We start from the raw sequence: 18,573 nt of genomic DNA, 5'->3' as shown, positions 1-18,573 counted from the left end.
TTGAAGCATCAGGGAGACAGCTGTGAGGCAGCCAGCACCACGACCTACCCAGCTCCCCCCTGAGTACTAGCTGTTAAATAGTAACATTATAAACCTTTGTAATCCAGGCAACGAGACGAGAAAGCCTGGCTTGGAGAAAAGGCGCCCATAGTGGGATGGATAGGGTCAGTGGGATGGATCAGGTCATTGTGGGTGTTCCCCCTGCCTGGCTCTCCAAGACATTTCCCATGGCTGCCGGGCGTTAGATGACCTGCACAACCTTCCCCGACACTTCCCTGGGCTGTTGGCTCCAGGAGATGCTCACAGCTCATGATTTCACCTCCCTGAACTCCACGCAGCCCACGTGGGGAAGGTGCCCTGGTCTGGTGCTGTGTCTCTGGGGAACAAGAGACATCTTCTGCCTCCACTAGGAGATGTGTGCTGCCGGTCAGGCGTGGAGCCCGGAGGAACTGTTGAGCACTGAAACGCATCAAGCTGCCATGAAAACTTGTGCTGGTTTTGCTCGTTTTTGACTCCTCTGCCTTCAGCTATTTCCTACTCTGCAGGTTGCTTGCTAAATTCTTGCATGGCAGTAGCTGGATTTACTGTTCATACTAGACTTCAGTTTTGTTGTTACAGCATGCAAAATATTCGGCACAAGCAAAAAATGTGTATTTTTGCACATACTTGGCTGTTCCGTACTGAGTATGGCAATAGTAGAACGCAATCCTGATAGGGAAAAGACCATGGATAGTAGACAGTGAGTCAGTACGAGCTTAAAAGAAAGACAGCAATTAGGACTAATGGGTGAATTATATAATACAACAGTTAAAATAATTCTGGCTGACTCAATTGAGACTACCCTACACCCCACAGCATTAAGGTTTTGGCCAGTGTACAGTGTGGAACTGCAATCTACCGAAATCTCGTTAGCTCAGCTAACTAACTGCAGTTTGCCTCCACTTACTTATAATTTTAGATTTAAACCCTCTGCAGCAGAGCACATGCAGGGTGAAAACAAATTTTAAACATTACGCTTTGCTGAAATGCACTGCGAGTGTACTTTCTTTCGGAAGGAAGGAGCAGGGCGGCTTATTTTACTTAGAAAATTAAGTTCTCAGGATGTTAATATCTCAGGGCAACCTCTGCTTTTGCAGTTCAGAGTAAAGGGTGCGGAGACCTCGCGCTGACGTCTGGATGTCGGTATTGCAGGGCTCCTCAGAAAATCCTGCTGACATAGCTTCCTCTTCATCTTTGTCTCATATCAAGTCAGTAGTCAATGTGTTATTTTAACAGCACGACAACAACTATACAGAATGTCAAATAGTTACCTTTTATCTGGAATTTTATTCCTGCCATATATTTCAATGGAAATATACAACTTAATGTCGCAACATATTTCATACTGAAATGGATAATAAAAAAAAAACTATTGACTGTGCATTTCCCCTAAACCATAAAGGGGCAATACACTGAAAATCTGTACTGTTTACTACTTTCTGTCTTTCAGAATCTCTACACCAATCTACTGTGCTTGAACTATAAATATGGCTGGGAATATTTTCAAGGTTTTCCTTTTGAGAAAAAAATAAAATATAAATATAAAATATACCCCTACCTAATCCAGAATGTTCCGCCCAGCTCAAGTTACAGTTCAAGCATGACAAAAAGATGGAGATGGAGGACAAAGCCTTCTGACCCCATTTTGACCCCACCACATGGGTCCATCATCCTGCAGAAAGGTGCTTTCAAGTCCTAGGGCAGAGGAAAGTCAGGATCGGGACGGGAGATTTTACATTGGCGGGCACAAAACCCACCCAACCCTCTCTTATCTCTGGTATTATTTCAATATCAGGCCAACACTGGATGTACACTGAGGGAGGAAGGTTGAGAAAAGATTCAGGACCTCCCCTTGGGGTCTCTGAAAATGCGTACCCCCCATCTGCCCAACGTGATGTGATCCCGAGTTCCCGTGTGCCTTCAGTCAGACGCCCCCTCCCTTCTAAGGAAACTGCAAACCAGGAAAGAAATATTCCCTGTCCTTTTCAGTGCACACGTCAGCTGGATAATTGCCTAAATTACAGCTTTGTCAATATTAGTTCGTTCACTCAACCTTTCTTCTTCGTAAGGGAAAAAAACAACCTAAAGCCGAAAGGCCCAAACTCTTCCAGAGCCTTGGGTCCACCCACGGACAACTCTTCAAGGGAGGGCTGGTGGCCAGAGCTGCCATGTTCACCATGCCTACATGGAGCAGTCTCTAGGACTGTTTTTTTTTTGTTTTGTTCTGTTTTTTTTGTTTTTATAAGATCTTGTTTAAATTGGCTAGGCTTGGGCATCTCCTACATGAATAAATACATATGAACATATCCATTGGTAACATGGAGAGGACAGAGAAGTTTTAGGAGATTGTCAGAACCTGACCTACCCTACGTGAAGGTATTCTGACACTTTTTCCAGCTAGAAGATGGATTTAGCTGAGGACAGTCAGTGTTTCTGAGCTTTGTTCTCCAGCATTCATTCCAACTCTGCTTGCTCTCTCCTTGCTGTGCACAACTCTCTTCTCGGGAAGACTGGAGGTATCTCCATCTACCAAATAAGTGATGGATCAGTGCCTTCTGAGGCATCCCGAGCCACTACTTCCCTCCTGTAGAGGAAACTTCCAGTAATGTCACTGTGCTCTTTGCTGATCCTCGGCTTTTAGAACCTGGACAACGCCTCGCAATCTGCCAGAGCTAATCAACAGATGCCTGGTCATCCTGAAACACCCAGATGCAAGAGGGCAGGGCACGCTCACAGGTTTGCCAAGCCCCTCCGTCCTCACACCTGGGAGGTACGACTTGACAGTTCTGGCCTTTTTGGGGACAAGTATGAGCTTCACATCTGTATTTGCTCAGCAAATACACAAAGCTTGCAGGCATTGAAATAGAAATGAGGTGAAACAGCTGAATTCCCCGACAGTGCTTTTTGGACATTGATTCCCTTCCTGTTGCTTCCTCTCTTAGCAAGAAGCCCAAGCCCCAAGACATCTGTTTACCCTGTGTGTGTGGCACCACCTGATGACACGCATGCTTACGGCCAGCTCTTGCTCTCGGGACTAACCTGGGAGTACTGCAAAATCTTCCTCCCTGAAAAGCAGCCCGTCCTCACAGGCAGCTGGAGTGTCGCCCTCACCTTCCCCACAGCAGCACAGCAGAGGACAGGTGAGGAGCTCATCCCCAGCCGTCCTGCACTGCCACCTGGCTCTTCCACAGCACCTACACCTCCTGCTCCACCAACATCCTACGGACCCAAGGGCAGCTCAGTGCAGAGCACAAGTACCTGGCGGTAAGGAGATCCAACCAGGAGCCGAGGGCTAATTCTGAAAGGAGCTGAAAAACGGTTGTGCAATGATTTATTCAAGAGATTCTGCAGTTCACCAACTTTGCTAAGCTTTGGAGACGGGAAAAATGTAACAAGTGAGTCTCTTGCATGAATAAAAAATTACATTTTACATAAATTAAATATATAATTTGATTAAACATGTTTATGCCTTTGCAGTGACATTTAGAATAGGAAGTATTCATTTTCTGTTTTGAAAGGAAAAAACTCTTTCAAATGTAATTTGAAGCTGTCAAACCAATCTTCTTTACAGATCTTTTAAATGTCACATACCTTCGAAAGGGGATGGCAGATTCCTTTTAAATATGCAATTGCAAACAGTCCAAGCAAAATCAAGAATTTATTAAAATATGCTACTGACATTTATACTGATTAAGTATAGCCCTTTCCTCACTCCCTTTCGATAGACTCCCTTACAAAAGATGTGTCACAACAGCTCACATTAACGCCGTCCTCGCTCTAATTCCACCACACACAACCAGTCCTCACCCACCAGCAAAATCCAGCTGCAGGAAAGAACCTGCCTCTTGTTTTGCAGGGGAACTAGTATGAACTTTGTTGCTTTACACGAAGTACTGTGCTTTTTGATGATTTCTTACCAACATGCCTGAAATTTATAACCAAAAATATTAACTGCACTTACCTTAAATCAAGTGCAGCACTATACCTAATGGCTTTAAATGGAAGAGTGTATTAATCGTAAGCATAAAGAAAACCTACTGCGACTCCTTTCAGACAACTTTGCACTGGCAACCCGTATGTTTTGTTTTATAATCACAGCATCTATCCCTAGGTTGCTTAATACTCTTCCCAATTAGAAAGCATCTCTTTTTTTTTTTTCTTTCCCTCTTCTTTTAAGGAACAGAGAAGAGGAATAGTGCAAAAGCCTCTCAGCTACTGGTGGATGTTGAAGCACAGTAACGATGGCATCTCCTGTACTCAGTCACTTCCCACTGACATACTGGACATTTTAGGGTCATTTTATTTTTTTAGATGGCAAAGAATTTAATTATTATTTCTCCTCCCCTGTCACCAGGCCAGTGAACTGCATGGGCATAACTCTCATTAGCATTAATGGAAATCCCCACTGTAAATTCTCCCCCGTGAAGCAACATTAAGAGCAAGGCCATCCTGAGCAAGCATACTCAAATTGGAAAATAAAATATACCTCCCATTTCTCGCTACCACCACAGGGAAAATGTAATGAAGTGCAGGAGATTAAGCCACAACTCCTATATCAAATCTTCTTTGTACTCTATAATTACTCAACAGAACGTACACAACGGTTGCTCCTTGATGATGAGAATTTGTTGCACGTTATTGAAAGACTTTATCCTAATGCTCTCAACTTTCTGGTGCATAACACCACAAATTATAGCACAGCCATCGTAACATAAATCACGGTCGCCACCAACGCTGGCTTACTTAAAGCTTACGCTGTGTATTTAAAAGCAGAGAAGTATTAGCACTGCAGAAAGCATGTCAGCGCCAGGCAACGGGGACACAAAACAGCCCTCCGTGCCGAGCGCACCGCGCAAAAGGAGTCCAAAGCAAGCTGGCCTGAAAATAGCCAGGACAACAGTCTGGTGTTTTTCTCCGGGAGCTTCCAAAGACCCCCTGGCTGATGCAGTAACCTCGAGGTGCGGCTGTCCTGCCAAAGGCACTGCAAGCAGCGCTCCTCATGCCTCTTGGTGTGGCTCGGTCCTGCAGCACCTTCCTGCAGTCGGCAGCACACGGGGCTCTCGCACTACAACGCGCTGGAAGGGGTGGTTGGTACTTCACAAGACAACTCCACACGCACTGGAGTGGAGACAGAATCATCTCTCAGTCTGAAGGAACTATAAATATCAGGGCATAATCTCTCCGCCAACAGATCCTCTTCGTTTTATGGATCTTCTGTGGGTCGAGCTCTTCCAATGCGTTCTGCTGATACAACACTGATGATCAGTGTAGTAAATGTAGTTTAAATAAAACCACTGGAAGTTTAATATAGCTGTAGTCAAGCACATCACTTCTTATGGGTTTCTCAAGGATGCAAAATAAGTCACGGCTGCACCCATCAGAGCTCCTTCTATCGCTCCCCCCACCCCCAGTTATTATCTTCTGTACGACTCACATCACTGGGCCACTGGAGGAGACGCTGACACCCACCACACCGCTCTCACCTGAACACATTCAGCTCCGAATACAGAAAGCCCACTCCAAATGTGCCACTCAGCTTTGGTCGCTTCTGTCCTCACTGACCGGTGGAGCCCCGTCCCACCGTCTACAGAGCTGACCAGCTCGAGAGTTAGGCTTTCCTAATGTTTAAAGTAACTTCAGTCAGTGCCTGGTACCTCCCAAACCTCTCACAGGTTTTGTCTATAGAAGTGGGTGGTCTGGGCCTCCTCTCCCCTGCTGCCTTTCTGAAGCAAGGCTGAAGGAACTATATACCAAATAATTTTTACACCTTCCAACCCAGAAATTACACTTCCACAGGCTTATGCAAGCGTAGAATTACAGTCATTTAGGATGGAAAACACCTGCAAGATCACCGAGTCCAGCCATATCATCAGCCACAACGTCATGAAGTCCAGCCATAAATGTCGCTGTAAGCGTGGCGATGCGCTGGGCTGCTTTCTGGCCCGTAATTTTTTCCAGCCACTGTCAACACCAGCACAGTGCAGCTCGGAAAAGGTATGAAATCCATCTTATGCATGTCCAGAAACCAAAGCGAGGGAACATGCTGCCGCCAGCTACGCCAAGGGCCTGGAGCCGTGCATGGAGGAGCTGGGTCCTTTGCTCATCCATTTACATGAAATGATGCAAGCAGGATCTCAGCTTCTGCCTTACAAAACCACCGTCAAACAAGGGATGATCAGAGAGCTTGGGTGGGCTGGGAGGAGGCTGGCTGGCACCAAGAGCAAAGCAGGGGGGGTCTCCTTGCAGCACAAACTGAGCATCCAGAAGCGTGAGGAAGAAGAACCGGGGTGAGTAGCAGGTGCTCTGTGAGCCTGCTCTGTCCAACTGTGCTAAAATTTGGCATTTTGGCAGCTCAGTCAGATCGGAGAGTCTGGTGCCTGGCCGCCTGGTCAAACACTCTTACACCCAAGGTACCCAGGAGGGCTGCAACACAGATGACTGCTCTCTTCATGACACTTCCCAAAAACCCAGGTACCAATGCTGACAATAAACCTGTTTGCTTATCTCCAATCACAAGCACACTGCTAATTTCATTTCAAGATCATCTGAAGAGCCCAGGGTGTTCAAACACGGATGAGATGAGACCCGAATCAAGGGTCTACAGCTGTGCACAGCGCACTCCTGCACTCGCACTGCATTCACACACTGCACCTTTGAACATCTCCGTACTGGAACAAGGTGAAAAAGCACAAGTTCAACCGATGCCAGAGCTGAATGGGGGCCAGTAAGATATGCAGTTTGGGGCCAAGCCGCTGCGGTGCTGTCGCGGCTGTGAGGCGAAGCCACAGCCTTGAAGGCCTCTGACAGAATCAGCGTGGCCACCACCGGCGTCCCCCGACCCGGTGCAGCAGCTTGGCCGCTGCTCCCACCTCCGTGTATCCCACGGGACTTCGCCGAGAGCCTGCAGGGGCAGCCAGGGAGGGAACACTACAGGAAGGAACAGCAAAAATTGGGCGGTATAAAAACATAATGCAAGTGCCCGCGTGTCACATCATTAGTGCGAACACACGGGGACCATGCTCCTGGTCCTGAGCGCAGCGTGCCCAGTGCTGGGGATCTGTTTGCTTGGGCCTGGCAAAGCGATCGTTTCCTGCACTCCGCAACAGAAACTCAGCGCTCGCAAACCTGGTACCCTTTCCTTTTATTCTTCCTGTCTTTATTCTATTTATTTATTTAGCTATCCAACGTGAAAGGCCATAAATCGTGCTGCTACTTAAGTCACAGGGGGAATTCCTTTAAACATAAGGAAAATCTCATAAATAACTTCCTGCAGTCAACAATGCATTCATTTCCTTCTCTGCTTTTAGCCTAATCTCCCAGCTAACAAATCAAATCAAGAACCAAAATGTAATTACTCCATTGTGATAACCATCTCCTTATACTCAGAGCATACCTTTGTTTATTTCTTCTCGAATTAAAATCACCACCGAGGCGTGGGCAGGCGGGCGGGAGGGGAGGAAGGGAGCGGAGGCACCGATAACGGGGCACGGTGGGCACGGGCTCTCTTCTGCTCGACCAAAGCCCCGTGTCCTGGACAGAAGTCACGCCGGTGGCTGAGGTGGTGGAAAAACCCACGCCACACCCTGCGTAGACTCACTTTATACTAGCAGAATGCATGACACGGTTTTCAGGGCAATGAAGTGCAGGAGATTTTAAAAATATCTGATTGTCACCCCAGGACAACTCCCCCAAACTTGCCAGCAGCGATGCGGCTGCAAATAAAGTCAGCAATTACGCTCATGCTGACGTCAGGGGTTAAGAAACTCTTTGCAAAATGCATGCGTACGGGGCACACAGGGCCAGCAGGTATTTCACCCTCCACGAGATTTGCTGCTGTGTCCTGCAGCGAGCCCTCATGGCTACCAAACGCCGTCTGCCTTCCTGTAACCCGCGTGCTAACACTGCTGCCAGGGGTAGGAGAAGCCAAGCACCGCCACGGAGCCACCACACATTGTGCCACGCTGCCGCACGGCCAAGCACGGGGACGTGGCCTCGGGGCCGGGATGAAAATAAATGGACAGAAATAAACGGGGCCGGGCTGCCAGCCTCTCGAACAGCCCAGCCCAGCGCTCGAGGGGAAAAGAGAACTGCAGCCATCCACGTGCATCCGGCGCTGCGGAGGACGGGAGCGGGAAGAGGTGCTGTGGGCACCCATCTGCCCGACGGGAATGGGTGCAGAGCATGGATGTGGGGCGCTGGGGGCCAGGCAGCATGGCTTGGCTGTGGACAGCCACTGAAATTACAGGCAGGCATCCATTTGTCAGCAAAATGCTGACATTTCGCATTCCCCCGCTGCTGGGAGCTCCCGGGTATGGCTCTTGGGCAGCAGGAGGAATGCCCCAGCTTCTCCGTTCACACTGCACACGGCTATCCCAGAAAGCAATTTATTTTTTCACACCTTTTCACCTGCCTGCCATTTTCCGGTCCCAAAAAGAGCTGCAGGACATGCAGCATCATTACGCCACCAAGGAGTTGCTTGAACGCAGCAGGAAAATTTAAAATTTCAGCTGCATACATGAAATAAATGTATATTTTATTTGATTTACTGTGATACTTTTCTTCCATCTCTTGAAAGTAATTTTTCTCTAAAGCATAACTGCTTAATTGGCAAGTGTACAAAATATAATTACACTGCATACAAGTTACAATATTGCTTATGGGAATATCGCTGTTGATGCATTCTGCTTTATTTTGTGTTTAATCTCTATTAAGAGATGTGTATGAAACAGCTAGGTACTCTCAAGTTTATAAAGACGTTCTTCAGTCACTTCTCCTCCTAACCAAGGACCAAATGCAAGGGAAAGACAACAGAAAACTCTTCGGCTACTACAATGCCTCGAAGTTACTAACAGCCTGTTGGACACGTGCCGTGCCGAGCCGCCCGCAATCGCAGCGTCTTGCCGGCGTCACCATCCAACTCACGCCGGCGTGTTTTAAGTGCCTTAAAGGTTTATTTCATTTGCTCAAGTAATGAGATTAACGCCGTGTTGGTTTGTTTAAGCTAAACCATACCAAGCCAAACATCTAGATGTCCTTAACTCCCAGCATTAGCCCAAGCGGCGTGACCATGCGAGCCTGTCTTACCGCCGGGCGTTTACTTGCACCAACAAGTTCATGCGTTGCTCCAGCCGTGCTCCGAGAGGTCAGGCAGCCTACAGAGACCTCGAGTGGGCACACCTGAACACCCCGTAAAAGCGCTAGTGGAGTGAGTGTTGAAACATCACGCTCACATCCCTGCTTGAAAATCACACTGAATTCTCCCCTCGATAACACACACTTCATTCTTCACGAGAAATGCTCAGCAGCATGACGCACAGAGAGAAGGGGCATCGCGGGGAGCAGCACAGCACGTACAAAACATGGGGTAAGCCCCAAATTCTCCCACCCTCATCTGCAGCATGTCTCGACAGCAATAACCGTGCATCAAATCGCTGCTTGCAACCCTTTGCCCCTAGTTTCACTTGCTGCTTCCTTGTGCTCGCTCTCATAAAACTGCCTGCAAACATGCTGTTTGTGTTCAAACCACAGCAGAGGCAACGTACAATTACATGTTAAATCTGGGTTTGACTTGTTTTGATCAGCTGTTTGCATTCTTGTTTGTGCTCTTCTGCTTCGAAGGCTCCCACCAGGGCTGGGGTTATTTCTGAAGTACCACGGCTGCCCAGAGCCAATCCGGAGTTTGAATAAATTCTGAACAAGGAGATAAAGCACACGACTAAAGTAAGTCACCCTCCTTCATTTTCCTCCTCTACATAAATTCATCCACACCTGATGCAAGCATCAGCCATAACTCGGGCTGCTGTGGCCCTGGCTCATTTCCCACCGAGTGCTAAGTACCTGGTGGTGGCACTGGAGATAACAGCACTGTGACGGACACAAGGAATTTTTGGGGGAAATATAGGGAAATAAAAAAAACCTGCGGGGGGTTGCACCACATGGTCTATAAAGGTCCCTTCTGACCCAAACCATTCTGTGATTCTATGATCTGAAGGTCACAGCCTGCAACCTCCACCTTCCGATACAGGTCTCCTCTCTGCAAGCCATCCTCTTGAAGGGAATCTACAGTGCTGGTGCCTGGGATCCATAAACATCTGGGCACTCTCCTCCAAATGACGGGCGTCCACAGATTTCATAGATTTTGCAGTCAGAAAAGACTACTGAGATTTTCCAGCCCGACACACGGCATGGAGACTTACCTAAATTAATCCCTGCTTGACGCACCGCATAGTAACTTGCTAAATTAATCCCTGCTTGAGCATCGTTTACTTCAACAAACAGATATTCCTGAAGTTCACATTTCCAAAGGTGGAGAAACTGCCAGCACCTTCAGCAGGTTCTGCCAGCACCAGTCACCTTCAGTGGTAAACCGGGGACCTTAATCCCAGCCCTCCTCTCACTTCATCCTCCAGCTATTGGATCTTGTTAAAACTCTGCCTGCTAGACCCAAGAGCTCTTTATTATTCAATTTATTTTCCCCATGACAACGCTAATTGCCTTAATCAATTTACCTTCCAACGCTCTCCGTAAGTGAAGCAGATCGAGCTCCTGGACTCCGCTGGAAACTCCCCGCTCACCCGGCACTCCTGCAGCCCTCCGTGGAGCCTCCTTGGTGTCCCTGGTGTGCTGGGGACAGGGACGCCGCCACCTCCTCCAGCCCGGGAGCCAGCTGGCAGCCCGAGCAAGAAGCACACAAGACCTTTGGCCGTGCTCTCACGCTAGCAGTGCTCGTCCTGCCTCTTCTGCTCCCCACAAAGACACGATTTCTCCAGACAGCATCCTGGAGGTACGGCCTGTATTGTTTGCTCCTAGATAGAGAAATTTACAGTTGGCCATCTGAGAGCTGCTACCTGCCTGCATCCGAGCAATACAAATTGCTTTTATCAGCAGTCCCTCCTTTTCATTATTTACCGCTCTCCCAATCTTAGTGACATTTCAAGCTTTAGCAACAGTGATTCTGTGCCTTATCACGGGCTGCTCACAAACACGCTAAGCAGCAGAAGGACAAAAACGAATGCTCGGAGAAGCTCCTAGAAATAGATGTTTGGACATTATTTCTGATTTTACAACTGTATTTGGAGAGCTGGCACTCTGCTGGGTTTCAGCCAGTTGCTCCTTTGCACATTCCCAGCCAAAGCAATGGTGCTGTACCAAAGACAAATTTCTTGCAGAATTTTGATTGAACAAAATCCACTCGGTTACCTTTATCAATGACATATACAAGCTATTTAAATAGAAAAAAAAAAAGTTAATTGTAGATGCTCTGATGTCTCTAAACTCAGGCTGATAGAGATGAAGTGCGTTGCCACTCTTCACTTCGTCATTAACCGGGTCCCATCCCAACTAATCAGATCGCTTGCCCAGGACTTACATCAAGCTGACAGGTCGGCATTACTCAGCCCATCCTGTTTACCCTCTTTATGTACCAATACACCATAAGCATGGCCACAGCCTGCTGGGAATCCTCCACTCGTCCAAGAATCAGTGAAAAACGAGCGCTTCTGCCCCGCCGAGCACAGGGCCAGCTCCCGAACGGAGGCAGAGGGCTGATTTACAAAGGTCTGGCTGCAGCATCCCCTTGCACCAGAGGTGTAACAGGACCTAAACATAACATTTCTCCCCCCAGTAAAAGGCAATATTCTGGTCTTTCCTATTAACTTCACCGAGTAACCTAGTCCCGATATTTTAGAGAAACTGCTTGTCGGTCTCATCGCTACTGGCAACAGCTTCCCTTTGCATCCCTTCATGAGCTTCGGTTTCTGTTGGTCACCACCGATCCCCTTCCAGCTCCCCCAGGGCTGTGCAACTCCAACAACCCAAGTGTAGGCTGGTGTCCCACCAGGAAGCAAGTGAGGAGGACCCACCTGGTCAGGTTCTTGTTTCCGACACATTGCTCAGCCAAAATTTGTCAAGAAACAAACACAGCAACACCACTGGCTGCCAGCTCCCTGCCAGGGGCTAAGCATGAGCAAGATCTTGTGGGCCAGGCAAGGTGTTCAGTGAAGCTGGGACACCTCCACGAAAGCACAAATCACATTAATACCCCGATCTGGGCAAAACTAAAAGTGCATTTTATCTCCCCAAATCTGTCTGTGTTGCTTCTTTCTAATACTCACAACATCTGTTGTCTAGATAAATGGATACAGACGTGCTTTCTGCTCTTCAGACACCATGGATGGGAAAAACACACCCGAACATCAAAACTCTACTTCCCCGACAGAGCCAAGGACGCTGCCACGCTGCATGCCGTGATATGGCTGAGGTCGTGGCATGCCACAGCCCTTCTGGCCACAGCCACGGGGCTGGCAGAGAACTGGGCACCTTGGCACCTCACGTAGAAATAACGTTACAGCAATATTATGACGTACAAAAAGGTCCTGTTTCCTTCCAGGAACTGAAAATAGGTGGAACAGATATTTCATCTGAGAAATGCTGTTATTATTATTGCGAAGGGGGAAAGCTGAAGTTAGTGTAGGTACTCTGCTATGAAACTTCTGGATCCCTCAACTCTAGGCTCGAATGTTGCACCGAACCATTTACTGTACGAGAAGGGGCGTTAACCTTGATAAATGGTAAATATAAAACTTGCACAAGCTTGTGCTGCAGGATCATGAAACTTTGGATAACTTCAGAGTATGAAAGCTGAGAGAAAGTTTTTTTTCCATGTATTAAACTGAAATAATTTCATCCTTACCGAATCACAGAGAAGCTCAGGTCTCTCAACTTCTAAGTGTAACTTCTGATATTTAGCCTAATTACCTTGCTCAAATTGCCGATTCCTTCCGCCAGAACCTGGCTCTCTGCAGGTACCACGATCATTTCCTACACTGGCCCCACATACTTCTAAGGAGGGATCTACAGGGATTTCCCCCATGGGGCAGGATGCAGCAACCGCTGAGACCCTGCACAGCTCGGCTCATGTCCCGGTGCGACACCCGCCCATCACTAATTGTCCTTTGTGGTGGTTTTCACCCAACAGCAGCTCTGTGGGAATCGAGGGATTCCCACCTCCTCCTCTTGCCTCTTTTGGGGCTGATCCCGAGCTCCTCGGACATGCAGCTCTGCCCCAAACCCCCTGTGCAGCGTTGGGGCTCTTCAAGCAGCCACCATGTAGGGCCAGCAGTCAGGACCAGAGGAACAGCCACAAGCCAACCTCTCTGGGAGCATCCTGGCGTTCTGTGCCAGCCCCTCCAGCACTGAAGGTGCTCTTTTTCCAATGCGAACAGGTCTCTCAAAGAATAACAGACGGCACCCATTGCGTACCTGTTATATTTAGCTACAGAGAATCCGTCTGCATTATTCCTGGTCTCATTAAAGACCTGTCTCCTTGTAAACACCGCATCTCCGATCCACACGTTCTCCCTCCGCGCTGTGCTTCAAGGGTCTGTTTAAGCAGTAATTGGTATGCATCGTCGCAAGGAAATCGTGGCTGGTTGTTTGACAACACTGCACCAGCTAACCTACACGGCAGCGACGGCGCCTGTCCTCATGTGAAAAACCACGGCATGTGGGTTCACACCAGTGCCCTCAGAGAAACCCTGCAGCCAACATGCCCCGTGGTGTGAAGAGGAAGGCAGAAGCACCCTGCACGGGCAGCAAGCCCTCGGTGCCCAGCAGCCTCCGGAGCCTCCGTGGAGCAGGGGCACCAGGGGAGGTGACCGCATCGTGGGGCTGTCTGGAAGGGCTGGAATCAAAAAAAAAAAAACCAAAACCCCTAAAAATTGCTGAAGTTGGCAACCCTGTGCTCCTAACGGGGCCTAGGAAAGCTGATGCTAACAAAGCAGAGTCCTGCCCCTGCCCGCAGCTGCTAGAACTCCGTGCCCCCGTCTGTCACCCGCACAGCTCCACCAGCACCACTTACACCCCAACCAACAGCGTTTCCTACAGAACAAAATTATACTCTTGCTTTTTTTGTTTGATAATCCCAGTTAGAAGTTACAAATAATACAACCCAGGCACTAACGAATCACTACAGAGGGAAAAAAAAATACAAACATCAGATTTGTCAGCAGGTCCACAAGAGCCTTCCCAAACACCACCCGTGTTTTCCCCTCGCCATCACCTCTGAAAAATCTTAATCTTTCCCATTATATCCTCACCATGCTTCCCAAACGTGACGTCCCGCCACGATTACTTTCTCAGAGAGGAGAAACAAAAAATAATTAGCAACCAGGCATTTAATCCTTCAGGAACAGCTCCTGGCACTTAAATCGTCAGTGCGCTGGGTGCAAGCAAGGGGCATGCGCTCATGAGGCAGCACCAGCGGCTGTAGAGCTGTGTCGGTAACAACAAATTCTGTGCTCTAGCACCAAAAACTTCTGCTGACGTCACAGCAAACATTATCTGGGGCCTTCCCAGCACCGTCTGTAGGATGCCGAAGGTCACAGCCCCGTCACTGAGATGGGGCTGGGCCCGAGCAGCAAACAGGCACGACAGAAAGCGGCGGCTTGCTGCCCTGCCCTCTGTGGGGCAAGGCACGGTCACGCCGTTATTCATCCTTTCACCTAAAACTTATCTTTATTTCATTTCCTCTGGCAAAGGAGAAGGAACAAAAACCAGCGATGAGAACAGGGGAGGAGGGCCGGGAGCGGGCCGGGGGCCCGTGGGCACGGAGGTGACAAACTGCATGTGGGAACCGACCCCCCCAGTGCCCCTCATCCAGCTCCCGGCTGGAAGGGGAGCCAAATTTGAGCTGCCAAAACCTCTCCTGTGAAGCCCCCACGCTCCCTGTAAGTGGCAGCAGGGGGGCACCGTGCCCCTGGCCACCACTGCTGCCCCCCATCGCCGTGCCCCCCAGATGATGGCAGTTCAGGGACTACCAACGCCCCCACCACGTCTCCTCGGCCTGCCAGAAACTCAGGAGCCGTGAACACGGCTCAGCGCGGCCCTGCGGGGTCACCCAGTGCCCCTCGGTCAAGCGTGTGATTTCAGCACCAGGAGGAGCCACAAACAGGCCCAGAGCATGGGGGGCAAGGGCCCTGTGCCCTGAAAACCCCAAATTTCCCGGGCAGGCACAGTCTCTCCGGCTGAGGAGCTCCTCACTGGCAGCTCCACTCCGCACTTCTCTGAGTCACTGCAACCAGAACGCGAAGCAAAGGAAGGAGTACTGGCTAGATCTCATGTGAAGAGTAAATGTGACACCTATCAGATTTTATATGACAGCGTGCAGCAGATTTTAACAAAACACTTGCAAATTGTCGGTAGTGTTGTGTTTCGAGGAGCTTTTCCATTTCTTCTGCTTAAACACAAAGCCCCTTTCCGTCCTCACAGCTGGTAAACAGCGCCCAGAAAACAATCCCGCATTTCCTGTGAAAACGAACCTAACCTCTTCCAAAACTCTGGGCAAACCCAGAGGCAACTTTCTGTTTTCACTGCAGCACACCCTCCGTGTCCGCGAGTCAGCTGAGCTCAAGGAGTTCGGTCTGGACTGCAGCCAGCCCGGCCGATAAATGGCCGCGAGCGGACAAAGGTTTGGGTGCGCTCCTTCCAGGCTGGCCCTGGGACATCAAACTCGGAGGCTGATGTTTTTCCTGGTAGGAGGATTATTAACAGGGGAACCCGGCGACACGGCTCCGTGTTGAGGTGACAGTGTTAAAGCTGACAGCATGTGCACCAGTTTTCACCATCGGGAAACTCCTTCGAACATTCTCCGTTTAGGAAAAGCGCAAGTGCAAAAAGGTGCAACTTTGCCCTAAAACATGAGGTTAGGAGTGGAAAGGGCTGTTGGGAAGCGGCTTGGCTCCACAGGGCGTCACGGGATGGGGTGGCCGTGCCCAGCCCAACCTCCCAGGCCACAGACAGACGGGGTCGGACAGACAGACCGGGCTGGACAAACAGACGGCTGCCTCGCACCCAGCCATGCGACCACCACGAAGCATCGCCTGCAGCCGGCGTGCCACAAGGCACCTGGAGAACACGCTCCGGGCTGCCCAGGTGTCTCGTTCTGAACAAAAATGAAAATTCAAACACTCCTACAATAACAAACAGCGCTGCTACATAACAAATAATTTGCTATGACTTTTAAAGGGGAAGGCTCTTTTTCGCTGCTGGCGGCCACGAGGGCTGCGGAGCAGAGGGAGCGTGCCCGCAGCCCGGCGGCCAGCCCGCCTGCGTGGATGCTGAAAGCAAACCCCTGCCCCGCTCCCCGCTAATGACTAACAGGTGTGCTTCGCAAAGGCTTCCAAAAATAAAAGCTCCTTTCTAAAAATACAGCCCAGCATTTACAATGCCAGATTTCCCAGAAAAATACCGACAATGTCTGACATTTCGCAAACCGCTGCTCTAAGAGCGACTTCAGGCTGCCCCCACAGCACAAAGTTTTGCGAGGCGAAGGGCACAAATCTTGGTTTCAGATTCGAGCCCCGAGGACAAACCCATTCCCTCAGCCAGCTCTGAAGCCTGCGAACGGACCAGCCTTGTAGCAGCAGATTACAGAGCACATCGCCACAAATAATTTCCTTTTTTTTTTTTTTTAACTACAGGATGCGTAATTGAAATGTCTGCGACTCAACAATCACCTTTGAATTCATAAATACCTCATAGTATTCTGAACACACTCTCCTATAATGAGACCGTCTTCAATTTTCCTTGGTAAAGAGACCTTTAAAGAATGCTAAAGCAGGTCGGCGCCCTTATGCACTGATGAAAACAGGAACAAAAGCATTTTGTCACCAGGCATCTTGTCTATCATTATTTCATTCACTCGGCTTAAACAAACTAAAAAGTATGTGCCTTTTCCTCCTCGATGTCGGCGCTAAGTGGGATTTGAGCCCCATCGGTGAGCCACCATCTGTAGGAAAACAACAGTTCGCTGCACCTCACCGTCCCCGGCTGGCGTTTTCCCTGCTCTTCGAGGATGGTTTTGAAAACACAGGATTAAAATGTCATGCCATCCCTCGTGTTCCAGCGGGCTGGGGGTTGTTTCTGTCCTCTGGTCACGGCGGACTTAATCAAGTGTGAATGATGAAAGTGCTTCAATTAGGGCTCCGGCCGTTCCGGGCGGGAGGTTTGCGGGAGCTGCGGGTGCCCCCCAAGAGCCGCCGGGACCCCGCACCCATGGGTGCCCCCCTGCGCTCCCCAACGTCCCGACCGCTCCGGCACCCCCCCCCCGGGGGTGGTGGTGGTGGGGGGGGTGTCACAAAGGCACCCCCAGTCTCCAGCCCCCCCGTTTCGCAGCTCCCCGGCCCCACGGGGCGCCACGCGTGGGGGTGCGCTGCCCACGGCGGGGGGGGGGGGGGAACCGCTCGGCGCGTCCCAGCGGGGGCATCACGGAGCGGGGCCGGGCAGGGAGGAGCGAGGCGAGGCGCGGCCCCTGCGCTGCCCGCGGGGCCGAGGGAAATAAATAATAATTAAAAAAATAAATAAAATTAAAAAATTAAAAATACATATAGATAAACAATGATAATGCTTGGAACGGAATAAAGAGCTGAAGCGCACACGCCGCGAGGTAGGGTAAAATAATAAAATAACAAACAGCAGAGCGGCGTAGGCTAAGGAAATAAAGCCCGAGAGATGACAGCAGGGCAGAATAAAAAGGGAAAGTCGGCCCCGGGCTCCCCCCGTTCCCCGCGCCCAAACTTTGCGGGGCCGCCGGGCCGCGGGGAACAATGCGGGCCGGCACAACAAAGCCGCCCCCGGCCCCTCGCCGCCCAAATTGCGGGGCCGCCCCCCGCCGGGGTCCGGGGGTGGCGCAAGGCCACCGGGCCGGTGGGCGACGGTGCCGGGGGGGGGGGGGGGACGGACCGGGACCCCCCCCCCGGGGCTCTCCGGGGAGAGCGGAGGGAGATGGAGGGGAGGATGCCCCCGCCGCGCTGCCGCCCCCCCCCGGCCGCCCTTACCTGCTGCTGGCCGCCCGGCCCGGCTCGGCTCGGCCCGGCTCGGCTCGGCTCGGCCCGGCCGGCCTCCCCGCACCGCTTCAGCGCCGCATCCCTGCCCGCCGCCGCCGGGTTGTGCCTGCCGGAGATCCACCTTCCAGCGCCAGCCGCTCGCCCCGCACAAAAACTTAAGCCTCCCCCCGCTCCGCTCCGCTCCGTGCCGCTCCGTGCCGAGCCGTGCCGAGCCGCTCCTGCTCCGCCCGCCGCCGCGCCGGGAGCGGACGGGGGCAGCGGAGCCCCGCCGCGGCGCCCAGCAGCAGCGGGGAGGATGCTAATTGCAACTCGGGGGGAGGGTCGGAGGCGCTGTTTTTTTTTTTTTTTCCCTCTTTTTTTTTTTCCTTTTTTTTTTTTTTTTTTTTTTTGAAGCGAGAAAGTGCCCGGCCGGCGCTGGGCGGAGCGCTCCCCCTCGCCGCGCCGGCTGAGCGCAGCAGAGGTAGGGGCTCTCGCTGCTTTTTTTTTTTTTTTTCCTTCTTTTTTTTTTCTTTTTTTCTTTTTTTTTTTTTTTTTTGGGCAATAGGCGGGGTCTCTCCTCGCAAACCAATGACACAAACCCACATGGACCGGCCTCGCCCCCTATAGATACTCTTCACTACAAATAGGCTCTCCCGGGGGATTAGCGGAGCAGCCAAAGTACAAACAGCCGGGGTTGGGGAGGGGGGGGGCA

At 50.6% G+C, this 18,573-nt stretch overlaps 1 protein-coding gene across 3 annotated transcripts in view; it reads right to left on the bottom strand.

Annotated features, from left to right (window-relative positions):
• The window catches only part of CTBP2 (C-terminal binding protein 2), a 124,647-nt gene extending 106,491 nt beyond the window's left edge, over positions 1-18,156 (bottom strand). Inside the window, exon 1 of one of the 3 annotated variants that reach the window (XM_050711861.1) lies at positions 17,874-18,156. The gene's annotated coding sequence lies outside the window, so the exon portion shown is untranslated. Of the gene's footprint in view, positions 1-16,571; positions 16,933-17,873 lie in introns of those variants that run through there. The other 2 variants (XM_050711855.1, XM_050711856.1) reach the window with 2 other exon arrangements.
• Positions 18,157-18,573: the final 417 nt, after the last annotated feature.

This window comes from Cygnus atratus, chromosome 7 (assembly GCF_013377495.2).
Source record: "Cygnus atratus isolate AKBS03 ecotype Queensland, Australia chromosome 7, CAtr_DNAZoo_HiC_assembly, whole genome shotgun sequence".
Classification (NCBI taxonomy): domain Eukaryota; kingdom Metazoa; phylum Chordata; class Aves; order Anseriformes; family Anatidae; genus Cygnus; species Cygnus atratus.
This window is presented reverse-complemented; position numbering and strand designations above follow the sequence as displayed.